General features: G+C 43.3%; 1 protein-coding gene across 6 annotated transcripts in view; it reads right to left on the bottom strand.

Moving 5' to 3' along the window:
* PLA2G4A (phospholipase A2 group IVA) overlaps positions 1 to 17,280 on the bottom strand; it is a 213,582-nt gene that overhangs the window by 119,789 nt on the left and 76,513 nt on the right. The window contains exon 1 of one of the 6 annotated variants that reach the window (XM_073642991.1): positions 9,278 to 9,302. The exons of the other annotated variants lie outside the window; for them this stretch is intronic. The gene's annotated coding sequence lies outside the window, so the exon portion shown is untranslated. Of the gene's footprint in view, positions 1 to 9,277; positions 9,303 to 17,280 lie in introns of those variants that run through there. 6 annotated transcript variants of the gene reach the window in all.

Here is a 17,280-nt window from a genome sequence, read left to right as displayed (position 1 = left end):
TTTTTTTATGACTTGCTATTTTTACAGAATAAAAACAGTATTTTACAAAAAAGAAGTTGATTTTGCATCGTCACCTTCTGAGAGCTGTAAATTTTTTATTTTCTTGCCGAATGAGCTTTATTATGGCTTGTTTATCAGTACGGTTTGGCGTTTTTATTTATATAATTTTTTTTACATACGACTTTTTGATCGCTTTTTATTCACTTTTATTGTGAGTCAGTATGATAAAAAAGCGCCATTTTTGGCTTTTTTTTTTTTTTTTTTTTGGCATTCAACAAACGAATTAAATAACATAACCGTTTTATAGAGCGTGTCTTTCCGGACGCGGTGATACCAATTATGTGTACGTTTTTTCGTTTATTCTTGTTTTATCACAAACGTTGCGTTTTGAGCGGTGAAACGGATTTTAATGATTTGTGTGCAAATTTTGTGTGTTTTTTTTTTACTTTTTTACATATTTTATTTAAATTTTTTTACTTTTCACCAAGTCCCACTGTGGGACATTTATAATTTTCACTTTCATTGCTGATCTCATACACTACAGCACTCCTATACTGCAGTGTATGAGACCTGTCAGTGAGTCACTGAACTCACTGACTCTGACTGTGAGATCTAGCTTATTATCTGGATCTCACAGACCACCGTACCCTGGGATCACCACATGATCTCAGGGTACCATGGTAATCATCGGGACCTGCGATTCTCATAGCGGGGGTCTAATGGTTACTAAGGGGGTCTTATGACCCCCTGGTAATTGGTATTTAAAGGGTTAATCGGCCCCGATCGGCATAGAGAAAGGCCGGGGCCGATACTGCAGGGTGTGAGCTGTCACACACAGCTGATACCCGCAGGAATCGCCGCTGCCAGGTGGTGCTATATTCTCATTTCACAGCGATGCCTTTTCACGGTGCTGTGGAATAAGTACTCTAAATGACCACCGTAAAAATGCATTATGGTGGTTGTTAAGGAGTTAAAGGAGTTGTCCTGTACTTTTTTCAATTGACCCGATGTATTTAGCATGTGCCCATAAGTGTTTTTGTAATTACCTTTAATTGTATTTATTGCCTGTGAGTTGCGCTATAGCTGGCCGCTCACAGGCATCACGCGACCCCCGGCTGCAGCCGGCTTTGACATGCGGGCGTGACTCAGTGCTGCATTCCACGGTGAGTGATGGTCTGTGGGCGGGGTTACCCCGCACGTCACACCCAGCATCCATTGCGCGCTTTCCCTCTCCTCATTCATTGGGAAAGCGCGTGGTGGATGCTGGATGTGATGCACGGGGTAACCCCGCCCACAACCCAGGATCCACCGCGGGGACTGCGTCACTGATGTCACACCTCACTTGACGAGACATCAGTGGAAGAAAAAGCCGGCTGCCGCCGAGGGTCACGTGGTGCCTGTGAGCAGCCAGTTATAGCGCTGAAAAAAGTCCTGCACAACTTCTTTAAGGTCAACAGCCCCATCACAGGTTATGCTATTATCCTGTTTTTCAGGGCTTCAGACAGAAGCCCTGATGGATCAACTGACGTGTGGCAAAAACACAACGTGAACATAGCCTTAATGTGACAGGCCCATGCTCTTTTAAGTCCAAAATTGCACAAATAATAATAACGTGCTGCTGATTAACCCCTTCACCCCAAAGCCTGTTTTCACCTTCCTGACCAGGCCAATTTTTTAAATTCTGACCAGTGTCACTATATGAGTTAATAACTCTGGAACGCTTCAGCAGATCCCGGTGATTCTGAGAACGTTTTTTCGTGACAAATTGTATTTCATGATAGTGGTAAAATTTCTTTGATATGATGTATGTTTATTTTTGAAAAAAAACGGAAATTTGGCGAAAATTTTTAAAATTTTGCAATTTTCAAACTTTTAATTTTTATGTCCTTAAATCAAAGTCATATCACACAAAATAGTTGATAAATAACATTTTCCACTTGTCTACTTTACATCAGCACAATTTTGGAAACATAATTTTTTTTGTTAGGAAGTTATAAGGTTTAAAAGTTGACCAGCGATTTCTCATTTTTCCAACAAAATTTACAAAACCATTTTTTAAGGGACCACATCACATTTGAAGTGACTTTGAGGGGTCTATGTGACAGAAAATACCAAAAGTGACACCATTTTAAAAACTGCACACCTTAAGGCAGGGTTCCCCAACTCCAGTCCTCAAGGCCCACCAACAGGTCATGTTTTCAGGATTTCCTTAGTATTGCACAGGTGATGGAATTATTGCCTGTGCAGGTGATGCAATTATCACCTGTGTAATACTAAGGAAATCCTGAAAACATGACCTGTTGGTGGGCCTTGAGGACTGGAGTTGGGGAACCCTGCCTTAAGGTGCTCAAAACCACATTCAAAACGACATTCAAGAAGTTTATTAACCCTTCAGGTGATTCAAAGGAATTAGTGGAATGTGGAAGGAAAAAATAAACATTTAACTTTATTTCACAACAATTTTACTTTAGACCAATTTTTTTTTTACTTTTACAAGGGTAACAGAAGAAAATAGAAAATTTGTTGTGCAACTTTTCCTGAGCACACCAATACCCAATATGTGGGGGAAAACAACTGTTTGGCCGCACGCCAAGCCATTTGACTTTTTGAATGTAAAATTTGCTGGGCTACTGATGAGCCTAAACAGTGGAAACCCCAAGTGACACCATTTTGGAACCAAACCCCTCAGTGAACTTATCTAGATGAGTAATGAGCACTTTGAACCACCAGGTGCTTCACAGAAGTTTATAACATTTAGTTGTGAAAATAAAAAAAATAAAAAGAATTTCCTGCAAGAATATTTTTTGCACAAAATTTTGCATTTTCACAAGGATAACAGGAGAAAATGGACCCCAAAATTTGTTGTGCAATTTCTCCTGAGTACGCCGGTACTCCATATGTGGTCGAAAACTACTTTTGAGGCATAGTGCAAAGCTCAGAAGAGAAGAAGTGCCATATTGGAGTTCAGATTTTGCTGGACTGGTTTGAGGGTGCCATGACACATTGGTAGAGCCCCTGAGATGTCAGATCTGCCGAAACCCCCATAAGTGACCCCATTTTACAAACTACACCTCTCAATGAATTCATCTAGGGGTGCAGTGATCATATTGACACCACAGGTGTGTCACAGAATTTTATACCATTGGGCAGTGAAGAAAAAATAATTACATTTTTACCACAAAAAAATTGTTTTAGCTCCAGATTTTACATTTTCACACTGGAAAATCTGTAAAAATGGCACCACAATTTCAGCTGAATGGAGAAATACCCCATATGTGGCTGTACAGAACTGCTTAGCCACACGATGAGACTCGGGAGGGACGGAGCGCTATTTGCCTCCTGGAGTGCAGATTTTCCTAAAATTGTTTGTGGACTCCATATACAGAGCCTCTACATGCTAGAAGAGCAAAATCCCCCTCAAGTGACCCCATTTTGGATATTATACCCCTTTGTGAATTTATCTACAGATGTACTGACAATTTTGACTCCATGGATGTTTTCCAGAAACAAGCAGCAGTTGATGTTGCTAGGTGAAGGTTGCAAACTGCCGTTATAGTGACCAGTACGCTGTAGCGACCAGTATGTTGTAGTGACCAATACCACTGGAGCTCAGAAGAGAGTTTGACATTTGGATTTGGGAGCGCAGAATTCGCTGGATTTGAAGGGCGAGGAGCCATTTTGTTTTTCCAGAGCCTTTGTGCTACCAATAATGTGGAAGCCCCTATATTTTTGTTAACTGATGATGGACCTGAGTGGGGACTTGCTTTTTTTGTGAAAAGAGTTGAAGCTTTTATTGGGAATATTTTACGTAACATTTTGGATCAAGTTTATCCTGCGCTCTACATTGAGCACTTATATCGGGGTTTCCATCTAAATCTTTTAGTAACATGATTCAGAAGTCCCCAAGGGATCCATTCACTATAATGAGGCAGCAGAGTTACTCTGGACTCCATTTGACCTCTGATCAGCGGTGTCCTTTTTTTCAGAAGTGCACAAAACTATGGCCGATGGCACTTTTATGCATGCCTAATAATAAGACGGACACAGCCGGATCATAGGCCAGAAGGTGTCCACAGTGTCTACATCTGTCTCATTACAGGGAATCTTCCACCGGGGGTTCTGTCTGAATCACGTATTTCACAGATACACACGGAAACCCTGGCATATGCACTCAGCGCAGAGTGCAGGATAAATGTGAGCAGAGCCATACTGCGATCTTTGGGAGGCAAAACGAACCAATCAACAGCAGGTGAAGAACTGGTTTTATTTATTTTTTATGCCGTCCCTCATGCGGTATTATTGATTAGATGACTTTATTCTTCGGGTCGATATGATTACAGCGATACCAGATTTATATCGGGTTTTTATGATTGGCAGCTGTCACACAGTAAGACGCTTTTTATTGTAAAAACAAGTTTTTGCATCGTCATATTTTGAGAGCTATAATTTTTCCATATTTCTGCTGACAGAGTCTTGTTTTTTGCGGGACGAGTTGACATTTTTATTGGTACTATTTTCAGGCACATGACATTTTTTGATCACTTTCTATTCCATTTTTTGGGAGGCAGAATGAACAAAAACAAGCAATTCAGGAATTGTTTTTTGGGGATCTTTTTTACGCCGTTCCGCGTGTGGTAAAAGTGGTAAGGCAGCTTTATTCTTCGGGTCAGTACACACTAAAAACTATCTTACAGAAAAGCATAGAATAGTTTTTTTAAAAACTATTTTATGGAAAAAAATATTATTTTGGCATCACTTTATTCTGAAAGCTGTAACTTTTTTATTTTTCCACTGACTGAGCTGTATGGCGGCTTATTTTTTGCGGGACAAGATGAAGTTTTCAGTGGTACCATGTTTATTTACATTTGTCTTTTTGATCATGTTTTATTCCACTTTTTGTTCAGCGGTATGATGATGCATAAACAGCTGGAATTTAGTAATAAAACTTAACTTTTAATTAAATATAATAAAAACTACTTCATATATCAAAGTGCTCATGGTGCCAATGCTCTATATAAAAAACGATCTCACCCAGGGCTTAATACTTCAAACGAATTCAGGGTACCAGGTATTTCATTCAATTGCTGGAATTCAAATAATGTTCCCTTGCCCAGAAAAGTCTCCCGCTCTCAAAAGGGCAGTACCCAAGTGTGGCCTGCTTTAATGCAAATAACCCCTAAAAAAGAATTGCCCTCCCAACGCATTTCCGCTTCAACATCGGGGCTTCATCAGTGGAGTAAACTTCATAATAAATCAGTGGTAGATCACCGTCCAGCACTGAATGGGGCAAAAGCTTAGAAACTATCAAAATGTTCATAGCTACATTTAAGTAGCAAAATTCAAGTGCTGCAGTGGCAAACACATGGTTAACCTTACAGAGTGCGGCGAGGTCAGAGAAAAAAAAGGAGTAGTTTTGCCCCATTCATGTCACTGGCACTATTGACAGCGGCATTAGAGGGGTTAAACGCCCGCAATCGGTGCTAGCACCAATCTTGGGCGTTGCTGCAGGGTGTCAGCTCTCACATAGAGCTGACACCTACATGTGATCGCGGCAGTGCTCAGCGTGATCACTGTGCCGTACATATACTGCTCTTAGCAGGAAAGCAGCTCCCGAAGAGCAGTACATGTACGGTGCATGTCAGGAAGGGGTTAATTGGGGCAATTAAAGCGGCTATCCGTGACTTTTGTATATTTTTTCTTAAGGGGCTAAGAATTTACAGGCAGGAAGTTACTAATACCTGCCTGTACTGCCCAGCACCAATCTCTGCCCACACAGAGTGGTCACGGATGCTCCTGCCAGTGATTCTGCGGCTTCATTTGACCTCACTGTTAACAGAGGTGAGGGTAACGCTTCTCAAGAGTTCAGCAGACATGCAGAACAATGAGGTGACTGTATACTCTAATTGCTCCTGTTAACCAAAAGCACAATATTTTTACTTGTCATGTAAAGTGCAGCTTTTACATACAGGTGTATCTCACAAAATTAGAATATCATCAAAAAGTTCATTTATTTCAGTACAAAAAGTGAAACTCATATATTATATAGAGTCATTACAAACAAAGTGATCTATTTTAAGTGTTTGTTTCTGTTAATGTTGTTGATTATGGATTACAGCCAATGAAAACACAAAAGTCATTATCTTAGTAAATTAAAATAATTAACAAAAAACACCAGCAATGGCTTCCTAGGTGTTTAAAAAGGTCCCTTAGTCTGTTTCAGTAGGCTTCACAATCATGGAGAAGACTGCTGACTTGACAGATGTCCAGAAGGCAGTCATTGACATACTCCACAAGGTCCCAGAGTTCCAATTTTCATTTGGAAATCAAGGTCCCAAAGTTTGGAGGAAGAGTGGAGAGGCCACAATCCAAGCTGCTTGAGGTCTAGTGTGAAGTTTCCACAATCAGTGATGGTTTTGGAGCCATGTCATCTGCTGGTGTCGGTCCACTGTGTTTTATCAAGACCAACGTCAGCGCAGCCGTCTACCAGGAAATTTTAGAGCACTTCATGCTTTCCTCTGCCGACAAGCTTTTTGGAGATGGAAATTTCATTCTCCAGCAGGACTTGGCACCTGTCCACACTGCCAAAAGTACCAATACCAGGTTTAAAAAACAAACTCGCCTGACCTTAACTATGGGGTATTGTCAAGAGGAAGATGAGAGACACCGGACCCAACAATGCAGATGAGCTGAAGGCTGCTATCAAAGCAACCTGGGCTTCCATAACACCTCAGCAGTGCCACAGGCTGATCGCCTCCATGCCACGCCGCATTGATGCAGTAACTGACGCAAAAGGAGCCCTGACCAAGTATTGAGTGCATTTACTGAACATACATTTCAGTAGGCCAACATTTCCAATTTTAAAATAATTTTTCAAGCTGTTGTTATAAAGTATTCTAATTTACTGAGATAATGACGTTTGTGTTTTCATTGGCTATAAGTCATAATCATCAACAATAACAGAAATAAACACTTTAAATAGATCACTCTTTTGTAGTGACTCTACATAATACATGAGTTTCACTTTTTGTACTGAAAAACTGAAATAAATTAACTGTTTGATGATATTCTAATTTAGTGAGATGCACCTGTAGTGTAGATTTAGGTGACAGATCTGGTTTAAAATAAAATGTTGTAGTCTAAAATATTATTTAAAAAGTAACAAAACTGAGTTTACATTTATATTTTAATTCATTACTTGCAGGAAATATTTATTTTTTTCTGTTAACTGTATATAAAACAATGTGATCGGCAATGCTGAATGGGTGTGGCTGGGGCATGGGTATGGGTGTGGTTAGGAGCGTGATTTAAAAGTTTCAAACGTTGTCCCGCTTTTCCTTCTTTAAATGTTGGGAGATATGCTTGATTACTTCAAAAATTGCAATGCAAATTGGAGGTTGATATATAAAATCCAGATGTTTACATTTTTCCCAATAGGTTTTATTCATATGAAGTTGTATTTCTATTGATTGCTTGTCTGTCAGTGCAAATGAATAATTTTATTAAATGACAAATCTAAATAGTATTTTAATACAAAATAAAAAAAAGATATATGAAATAGCCAGGAGCTGACACATACTGTGATGCCACCTTTCCATTTAACCTATTACACAAAAGAGCTATGCAGACAGTCTCCTTACTCATACCTAGATCTATGTCTGCGTTCTGAAATAAAAGTAATTACTTGATGCGTTGTTGTATTTGGGCTGAAGACAATACTGCAGCATGATCAGAACTTACTGCAACTGTACAAACCAGCCAACTGACAAAAAGATCCAGAAAAAGTCCTTAAGAATATGCAAACCTAAAAAAAAATATATCAGCATGTATACTAGATTCAGACAGCAAAGAATTGCTCTATCCTGATCTGGGAATGTTTTATTTACTTTTCGGGTGGCAGCTTTTTGTCTTTATGTTTTAAAGCCGAATATGGACATAGAGGATTAATGGAGCCCAGATGGATTCTCCTTTACATTACTCATATATGTACATGCTCACATATTTTGCAATGATTATTCTGATTGCACAATTTTTAGAATGTCACATATGGGAAATGCAGGGTTGCCATATGCTAAAATAACTAGAATAATTCTAGTCAAGTATTATGAATATATTTTGAACTGATGGCTCAGATTTCTGGAGTCTGAAAAAAATAAAACATCCTGAAACTGTTCTGATTGCCATTCCAAGTGGTGAAATATCAACACATCAATGGCAAGAACCTGAGCCTTAAAACAGAGCAGTCTATGTGCAAATTTCACATTAAAGGGGTTGGCTAATTAGATTGATAAAAATGCAAAGTGCATTTAAATACAAGCAATGTTGTAATTTACCTTATTCAAAGTCCTCTCCATTTACAAAAAGGGAAGTGGAATGTTTTTTAATTCTATAGTTTATAGCTTGTCGAGGCTGCCTCTGAGAAAACCGATTTCCTAGGCAAGAAACGCGGCAAGTTGTTTGCTGTACAAGCCGTTGGTGCTCCTGCAAAGCTGCTTCTGTTATCAGCATCATAGTGCACACAGCTTATCCATGCCACCATTCTGAACTGTCAATCATCAGTAGCGCAGGGCCACAAACAAGCAGGCATAGATTGACTGTAGATTAAAAGTGCTACAACCCCTTTAACTTTTCAATTAAGTGTTGACAAACCTTCACTTGCCATAGAGCATCTCTCTACAGGTCTGACATTCAAACAATACGGACAGCGTCAAACTGCCCTCTCATTATGAGGCCTTCCTTCACTTTTAGTTACAATGTTAAATGGGTTGTCCAGGTTTGGCACAAAGGTCTGCTTTATCTCTATGTGACTGCAGACTTGTGAATAGTTGTAAGCCATGTATCGGGTTGGGCTCCCCAGGATACAGCAAAGTCACGAATGAAAACAACGAGTCTAACACCAGTCCAACCACTGAAAACATTTTTCTTTAATTTGTGGATAAACGTAACCAGAAAGAGGAGAAAAATTCAAAGAGGTGCACAAACACTTAGCCAGGAGACCGAGACCCTTGTGCTGTACAGCGTGGCGCCCTGCAATATGTGCCAACTATACTCACTATATCTTTGCCTACTGCATCCTCACCCATCCCTTGTACATTGTGAGCCCTTGCGGGAGGGTCCTCTCTCCTCCTGTGCCAGTCAGAGACTTCTATTGTCTAAGATTATTGTACTTCTTTTTATTATGTATACCCCTTTTTACATGTAAAGCACCTTGGAATATATGGCGCTATAATAATAAACAATAATAATATTGGCGTGCCTGAATATCCCAACCGCCTATTACCTGATAATACCTTGGATTCTGGAACAATGGGATGGGTGTGTAGTACGGGCTGGTCTGCAATAGAGCACAACAGTTTACAACTTACAGTGAATTACCTCTATTTCCCAACCACATATTCCTGTTCCCCAATATGCCTACAGGAAACCCTGAAGAATGGTCCTTTCGCAGCTACACCGAGAACAACCGAGCAAATAACAAAATGCAGCACCTGCTTAGCCGGAAAAGAAGTTTAAAGAGCTCGAGCAAATATTACACAACTTTAATGTTTTGAAGCTCCCTTCTGGGCCAGCTGAAGTATGGCCTGAAGTCTGTTGAGTGCCTCGACAGGTGTGAATTATAACTTTATGGCAAACATGGAACCCTTAATGATGAAGAAATTGGTGATGTAACAGCTGTGAGGGAAATATATATATACAGATCCCCGGGCTCTGTACTTAGGGTGCATGCTCCCTCTCTCTTAAAGGGGCCGCGTGCGCCATCCTAAAAAGTCCACGGCCAATGGTTGGAGGACTGCCCCCACTTAAGGCACCTCCTCCAAAATGGAGGTGCCTGCGCAAAGTTGTTGTTTGTGTGCTTACACGCTCTCCAGTCCTAGCCGTGCCCGCCAACCTTTCTATCAGCCGTGCTCGCTATCCTGTCTGTCAGCTGTTCCCGCCATCTTGTCTATCAGCCGTGCCCGCCAGTCTACCTACCAGCTGTGCCTGCCAGCCAGTCTACCAGCCATGCCCATCTGACAGCCAAGCCTGCCTGCCTACCTGCGTTGCCTGCCTGCCTATCAGCCATGCTCATCTGTCATCCCTGTCGGCTTCGGCCTTCAGTCCCGTGGGAGTCGCCTGCTTTCACACGAGGCTGGTCCCGGAGTGGCACCTGATCCACCTTCCCGGTCCCTCCTTGGTTCATGGAGTCGATTAAGCCACCATGTAGCCAGGGTAGGTCCGGGTAGGCACTTAGTCACGCCCCTCTGGTCCCTCCTTGTATCACAGCACAGAGGTTTCACCACCCGGACCCGTAACAGTTTGCACAGGCCATGGAATCAGGTGGCTCCCAGGCTCCTTCGCTCTCTGACCTGTACCAAGAGGTCTCCCGCCAGAGATCTCAACAGGATACTATCTGTCCTATCTGTGGACTGTTATTGCCCACCTGGATTCACTATCCACCCTGGCTGTGCCCGCCTCTAACCAAGCAGCATCAGCTTTGGCGGCACTTCAAACCAGCGGCACTGTGGCACCCGGCTTAGGACCCCTGCTATCTGCTCCACCACATTTCGGCGGTGATCCCGCTCTATGTCGGGGCTTCATCAACCAGTGCACGCTGCACTTCGAGCTCTTGCCTCATTAGTTTGGTTCTGACTGGCCAAAGTGGCATTTATCATGTCTCATCTCACCGGAGAGACGTTGGCGTGGCTCAACCCCTTATGGGAGAAAGGGGATCCCCTGTTGACGAATCTTCAGGCTTTTCTTGCAGCTTTCCGCAGGGTTTTTGATGAACCCGGCCGTATATCCTCGTCTGCCTCCTCTCTTCTTCGTCTTCACCAAGGGAGTCTCACTGTGGGCCAGTAAGCAGTGCGGTTCCGGACCCTCGCGTCTGAACTGGCCTGGAATAATGAGGCCCTGGTGTCTACCTTTTGGGAGGGCCTTTCTGGATGGATCAAGGATGAGCTAGCCGGTCGTGACATACTCTCCTCTCTGGACGACCTGGTGTCTTTGGCCACACGACATCCAGTTCCAGAAGCGTTCTAAGGAGGTAATTCGTGAGAAGAATCCTTTGCGCCTTGCACCTACCTCCCTAAGGCCAGTCTCCCTACAAGCCTCTTTTTTGGCATCCTCCCCTGAAGCTATGCAGGTAGACCAGGTTAAGATGGGCAAGTCTCGCCAGGAGGTCCGCCACGCTGAGGGCAGATGTTTTTACTGTGGCAGCCAGGAACATCTAATCCGCTCTTGTCCAGAGAGACAGGGAAACTTCAGTGCCTAGGATCGCTGGGAGAGGTTATCCTGGGCAAAAATTCTTCCTCTCTATCCATGATTCTGTTGGTATCGATAACCTGCGAGAAGATAAACTTTTTCGAGACTCCCTATCTTGAATCCGGTGCCACTGGGAATTTTATCCAACAGGCCACTGTGGAGAAGTATCAGATCCCTATTCAACGTCTTGCGGATCCGTTAGCAGTTTCCTCGGTGGATGGGAAGATTCTTTCAGAGTCCATTTTGTTCGTCACCGAGCCTATAGCTCTTCAGGTGGGAATGCTACACTCTGAGAAAATCTCCTTCTATGTGCTGTCCGGCCTCTCTCATCCTTTGTTGCTAGGTCTGCCCTGGCTACAGAGACATGAGGCAGCCTTGAACTGGAGCTCGGGTGAGGTGCTCCGCTGGGGTCAGGAATGTCATAACACCTGCTTGGTTCCTCTCCGCCCAGCTCGACCTCCGTCCACTCCAGCTAACCTACCTGGCTTGCCGGCACCTTACTGGTCTTATGCGGACATCTTTGACAAAAATAAGGCTGAGACACTACCTCATTATAGGCCATATGATTGCCTCACCGACCTCATCTCTGGTGCTTCACCTCGTCATAGTCGAATCTATCCTCTGTCGCTGGGTGAGACCCGTGCCATGTCTGAGTACATCGAAGAGAATCTTGCTAGGGGTTTTATGCAGAAATCCACCTCTCCGGCTGGTGCTGGGTTCTTCTTCGTCAAGAAGAAGGACGGCTCCTTTCATCCTTGTATTGACTATAGGGACCTAAATCAGATTACTATCAAAAATAAGTATCCCTTGCCTCTCACCTCAGAGTTGTTTGACCACTTAAAGGGCACGAAGATCTTCACTAAACTCGATCTTCGTGGCGCGTACAATTTGATCCGGGAGACGAATGGAAGACGGCATTCAACCTTCGAGATGGCCACTACGAGTACCGCGTGATACCCTTCGGTCTCTGCACCGCGCCTGCCATCTTCCAGGAGCTGGTGAATGACATCTTACAAGATCTCCTTTACTCTTGCGTGGTAGTGTACCTGGACGATATCCTGGTGTTCTCTCCTGATTTGCCTTCACATCGGGGGGACATTCGACAGGTATTGCAGAGGCTCAGGAAGAATCGTCTGTATGCCAAGTTTGAAAAATGCGTCCTTGAACAGACTTCTCTTCCATTTTTGGGATACACAATCTCGGAGACCGGACTTAGGATGGATCCCGAAAAAGTGTCTACCATCCTAAAATGGCCAAGACCTGAGGGGCTGAAGGCGATTCAGTGGTTTCTGGGCTTCACTAACTATTACCTCCTCTTCATTCCTCATTTATCTTCCCGGACTGCTCCCCTCTCTGTGCTGACCCGCAAAGGGGCTAATCCCAAGGAACGAAAGTCTGAGGTGGAAAGTGCCTTCATGTCCTTGAAGCAAGCTTTCTCGTCTGCCCTGTTGCTACACTGTCGAGATTGTAACAAACAGTTCTTCCTGGAGGTTGATGACTCTTCCTCAGGGGCCGGAGAGTACTCACGCAGAAATCCTCGTCCAGGCGAATGTTGAACTGCGGCTTCTTCTTCAAGCTCTTCTCTCCTTCCAAGCGCAATTACTCCATTGGAGTTCAGGAACTGCTTGCCATCAAATTAGAACTGGAGGAGTGGCGCTTCTTACTAGAAGGGGCTCTGCATTCGGTGGTCATCTAAATGAACCATAAGAATCTTGCCTACTTGCAGTCTGCCCAAAGACTAAATCCGAGTCAGGTCAGATGGTCTCTGTTCTTTGCTCCGTTTCAACTTCACTCTCCATTACCGCCTGGCAGACAAGAATATTAAGGCTTCCTGGATTCCTGGACCACGGTGTGAATTACCTCTATGACGGACTCCTTGCCAGAGACGGACTATACCTCACCAAACCCAGGAAACACACATTCGCCAGGAGACTCACAACACTCATCAGGAGGGCGTTAAACTAGAAGAAGAGGGGATGGGAAGAAAAATGCCGGACACGAACATGAAACCAGAGAACATACTAATGAAAGATATGAAGTGCGACAAAGAAGATCCAAGACAAGATACTTGGAAGGGAGGTAAGAAAATTTCTAATACAATCCACAGGGTGAAGATTGGAACAAAACAAAATTGTGTAAACTGCGTGCTAGCAAATGCCAGAAGCCTGACAAACAAGATGGATGAACTGGAAGCAGAAATATCTACAGGTAACTATGACATAGTGGGAATAACCGAGACATGTTTAGATGAAAGCTATGACTGGGCAGTTAACTTACAGGGTTACAGTCTGTTTAGAAGGGATCGAAGAAATCGGAAAGGGGGTGGAGTCTGTCTATATGTAAAGACGTGTCTAAAGCCTACAATATGGGAGGATGTATGGGAGGGAAATGAGGAGGTCGAGTCCTTATGGGTGGAGATACATGGGGCAAAAAACAATAATAAAATTATTATAGGAGTCTGTTATAAACCACCAAATATAGCAGAAGCCAAGGAAAGTCTATTAATGAGACAAATAGACGAAGTAGCAAAAAATAACGAGGTGATTATTATGGGGGACTTCAACTACCCCGATATAGACTGGGAAACCGAAAGCTGTAGATCTCAGAAAGGAAACCGGTTTCTGTCAATTATCAAAGACAATTATTTGTCACAACTTGTGCAGGAACCAACTAGAGGGACGGCCCTTTTAGACTTAATATTAATTAACAGGCCAGACAGAATAACTGAGGTGCAGGTCGGGGGGCATCTGGGAAATAGTGAGCACAACATTATACAATTCCACATGTGCTTCAGTAGGGTGCCCAGCAAGGGAGTCACAAAAACACTGAACTTAGGGAGGGCAAAGTTTGATCAGCTAAGAGATGCCCTTCACCTTATAGACTGGGATAGTATCTTCAGTAATAGGAGCACGGATAGAAAATGGGAAATTTTCAAAACAGTCCTACATAGTCACTGTAGAAGGTACATACCTTATGGGAATAAAAGGGCTAGGAATAGGAGGAAGCCAATGTGGCTAAATAAGGAAGTCAAGAGGGCAATGAAAAACAAAAAAAGGGCTTTCGGTAAACTTAAACAAGAAGGTAGCGAGGAAGCGCTAATATCTTATAGGGAAAAAAACAAAATCTGTAAGAAACAAATAAGAATAGCAAAAGAGGAGACAGAGAGACTAATTGCCAAGGAAAGTAAAACGAATCCCAAACTGTTCTTTAACTATATAAACAGTAAAAGGATTAAAACTGATGGAGTTGGCCCATTGAAAAATAACCTGGGTAAAATCATAGAGGGCGATGAGGTTAAAGCAAACCTACTCAATAGCTTCTTCTCCACTGTTTTCACAAAAGAAAACAATTTATCGGAGGAAATGCAGAGTGATCAAGTAAACCCTCCGCTAAATAGCACCCACCTAACCCAGGAGGAAGTTCAGAAAAGCCTAAATAATATCAAAATAGACAAGTCACCAGGCCCAGATGGCATACACCCCCGGGTACTAAAAGAATTAAGTAATGTGATAGACAGACCGCTGTATCTTATATTCAAGCACTCTGTATGGACAGGGACTGTCCCACTAGACTGGCGCCAAGCAAATGTGGTACCAATATTCAAAAAGGGGTCTAAAAGTGACCCTGGGAACTATAGACCAGTCAGCTTAACGTCTGTTGTGGGTAAATTGTTTGAAGGATTTCTTAGAGATGCTATTGTAGAATATCTTAATGATAATAACTGTCTAACTCCATATCAACATGGATTCATGAGGGATCGCTCCTGCCAAACAAACCTGATGGCCTTCTACGAGGAGGTGAGCTCACAGCTGGACCGGGGAGAGTCAGTGGATGTTGTATACCTTGACTTCTCCAAAGCGTTTGATACCGTGCCACACAAAAGGTTGGTATATAAAATGAGAATGCTTGGTCTGGGGGATAATGTGTGCAAGTGGGTAAATAGCTGGCTGAGTGATAGAAAGCAGAGGGTGGTTATCAATGGAGTAAGCGCAGGGTGTGTCAGGGTTACTAGCGGGGTGCCTCAAGGGTCTGTCTTGGGCCCTATATTATTTAATATATTTAATGATCTAGTGGAAGGGTTGCATAGTAAAATAGCAATATTTGCAGATGATACTAAACTTTGTAAAGTAGTTAATACAGATGAGGATAGGGCACAGCTACAGGAGGATTTAGATAAGTTGGGGAGTTGGGCCAAAAAATGGCAAATGGGGTTCAATGCCGATAAATGTAAGGTCATGCACATGGGAAAGAAAAACAGCAGTCACCCATACATATTAAATGGGAAACCGTTGGGGAAATCTGACATGGAGAAGGACCTGGGCGTCTTTGTTAACAGCAAATTAAATTGGAGTGCCCAGTGTCAGGCAGCAGCTGCGAAGGCAAATAGAGTCATGGCATGCATCAGAAGAGGAATAGGGGCATATGATGAGAACATTGTTCTTCCTCTGTATAAAGCGCTGGTAAGGCCGCACTTAGAATATTGTGCACAGTTCTGGGCTCAGGTGCTCAGGAAAGACATATTGGAGCTAGAGAGGGTACAAAGGAGGGTGACTAAGGTAATAAAGGGAATGGAGGGACTAGAATACCCAGAGAGGTTGTCAAAATTAGGCCTATTTACGTTGGAAAAGAGAAGGCTTAGGGGAGACCTCATAAACATGTATAAATACATCAGGGGGCAGTACAGAGATCTCTCCCATGACCTGTTTATACCAAGGATGGTGACAAAGACGAGGGGGCACACTATGCATCTGGAGGAAAGGAGGTTACTGCACCAGCATAGAAGGGGATTCTTTACGGTCAGAGCCGTGAGACTCTGGAACTCTCTGGGAGAGGAAGTGGTGATGTCCAACTCACTTAATGAGTTCAAGAGAGGCCTGGATGCCTTTCTTGAGAACAATAAAATTACATCTTATGCTTAGTGATAGTTAATTAATCCAGGGATTTAATCTGACTGCCAGATTGGAGTCGGGAAGTGAATTTTTCCTCAATTATGTAAATTGGCCTATACCGCATGGTTTTTTTTGCCTTCCCCTGGATCATCGCTGCGGAATAGCTGCAGTGCACAAGAAATAGGCTGAACTGGATGGACGCTTGTCTTTTTTCGGCCTTATAAACTATGTAAGGCTGACGCGCACTCTCCCATTCATTCCTGTCTACCGATCAAGAGAAGGAGCCTCTACATATCATTGACCCCTCCGGAATAATGACTGTTGCGCCGTTTGACCTGTCTCTTCTTCCTCCTGGTAAGACCTTTGTGGCGGCTTCGGATAGGAGGAGGGTCTTACTCTGGGGTCATTCGTCCAAACTGGCTGGACATGCTGGCCAGAGGAAGACGTTTCTGCTTATTTCCCGACATTATTGGTGGCTACGTCTGCGCAAGGATGTTGCGGATTTTGTCGCGGCTTGCTCTTCCTGTTTCCGTAACAAGACACCAAGGCAACTTCCGACTGGTCGGCTTCTTCCTCTACCCGTGCCTTCTGCTTCTTGGCAACACATGGCTATGGATTTCATCACGGATCTTCCTGTATCGGTCGGTTGTACTGTCATATGGGTGGTCGCTGACCGCTTCTCCAAGATGGCTCACTTTATTCCCCTGCCAGGTATTCCCTCTGTGCCTGTGCTGGCTAAAGACTTCATCTGTCACATCTTTCATCTCCACGGCCTACCTCTTGATATTGTCTCGGATAGAGGAGTTCAGTTTATTTCTCGCTTCTGGAGAGCCACGTGCACGCTGCTGGATGTCACATTCGATTTCTCTTCGGCCTATCATCCTCAGTCTAATGGCCAGGTGGAACATATTAATCAGATCCTCACCAGTTTCCTTCGGCACTTTGTCAACGCTCACCATAGCGACTGGGTAGAACTTCTGCCTTGGGCCGAATTTTCTTACAAAAACCATGTGAGTCCTCTGCCAAGTCTCTGTTCTTTGTGGTGTACGGTCAGCATCCCAATATTCCGTTTCCTGTCTCTTCTTCTGTGGACAATCCTGCTGAGAAGTCTCTTGTCAGAGACTTTTCAGTGATTTGGGAGGACACTAAATCT

This window comes from Phyllobates terribilis, unplaced genomic scaffold, assembly GCF_046119375.1.
Source record: "Phyllobates terribilis strain yellow unplaced genomic scaffold, ASM4611937v1 Scaffold_8__6_contigs__length_399053987, whole genome shotgun sequence".
NCBI lineage: Eukaryota > Metazoa > Chordata > Amphibia > Anura > Dendrobatidae > Phyllobates > Phyllobates terribilis.
This window is presented reverse-complemented; position numbering and strand designations above follow the sequence as displayed.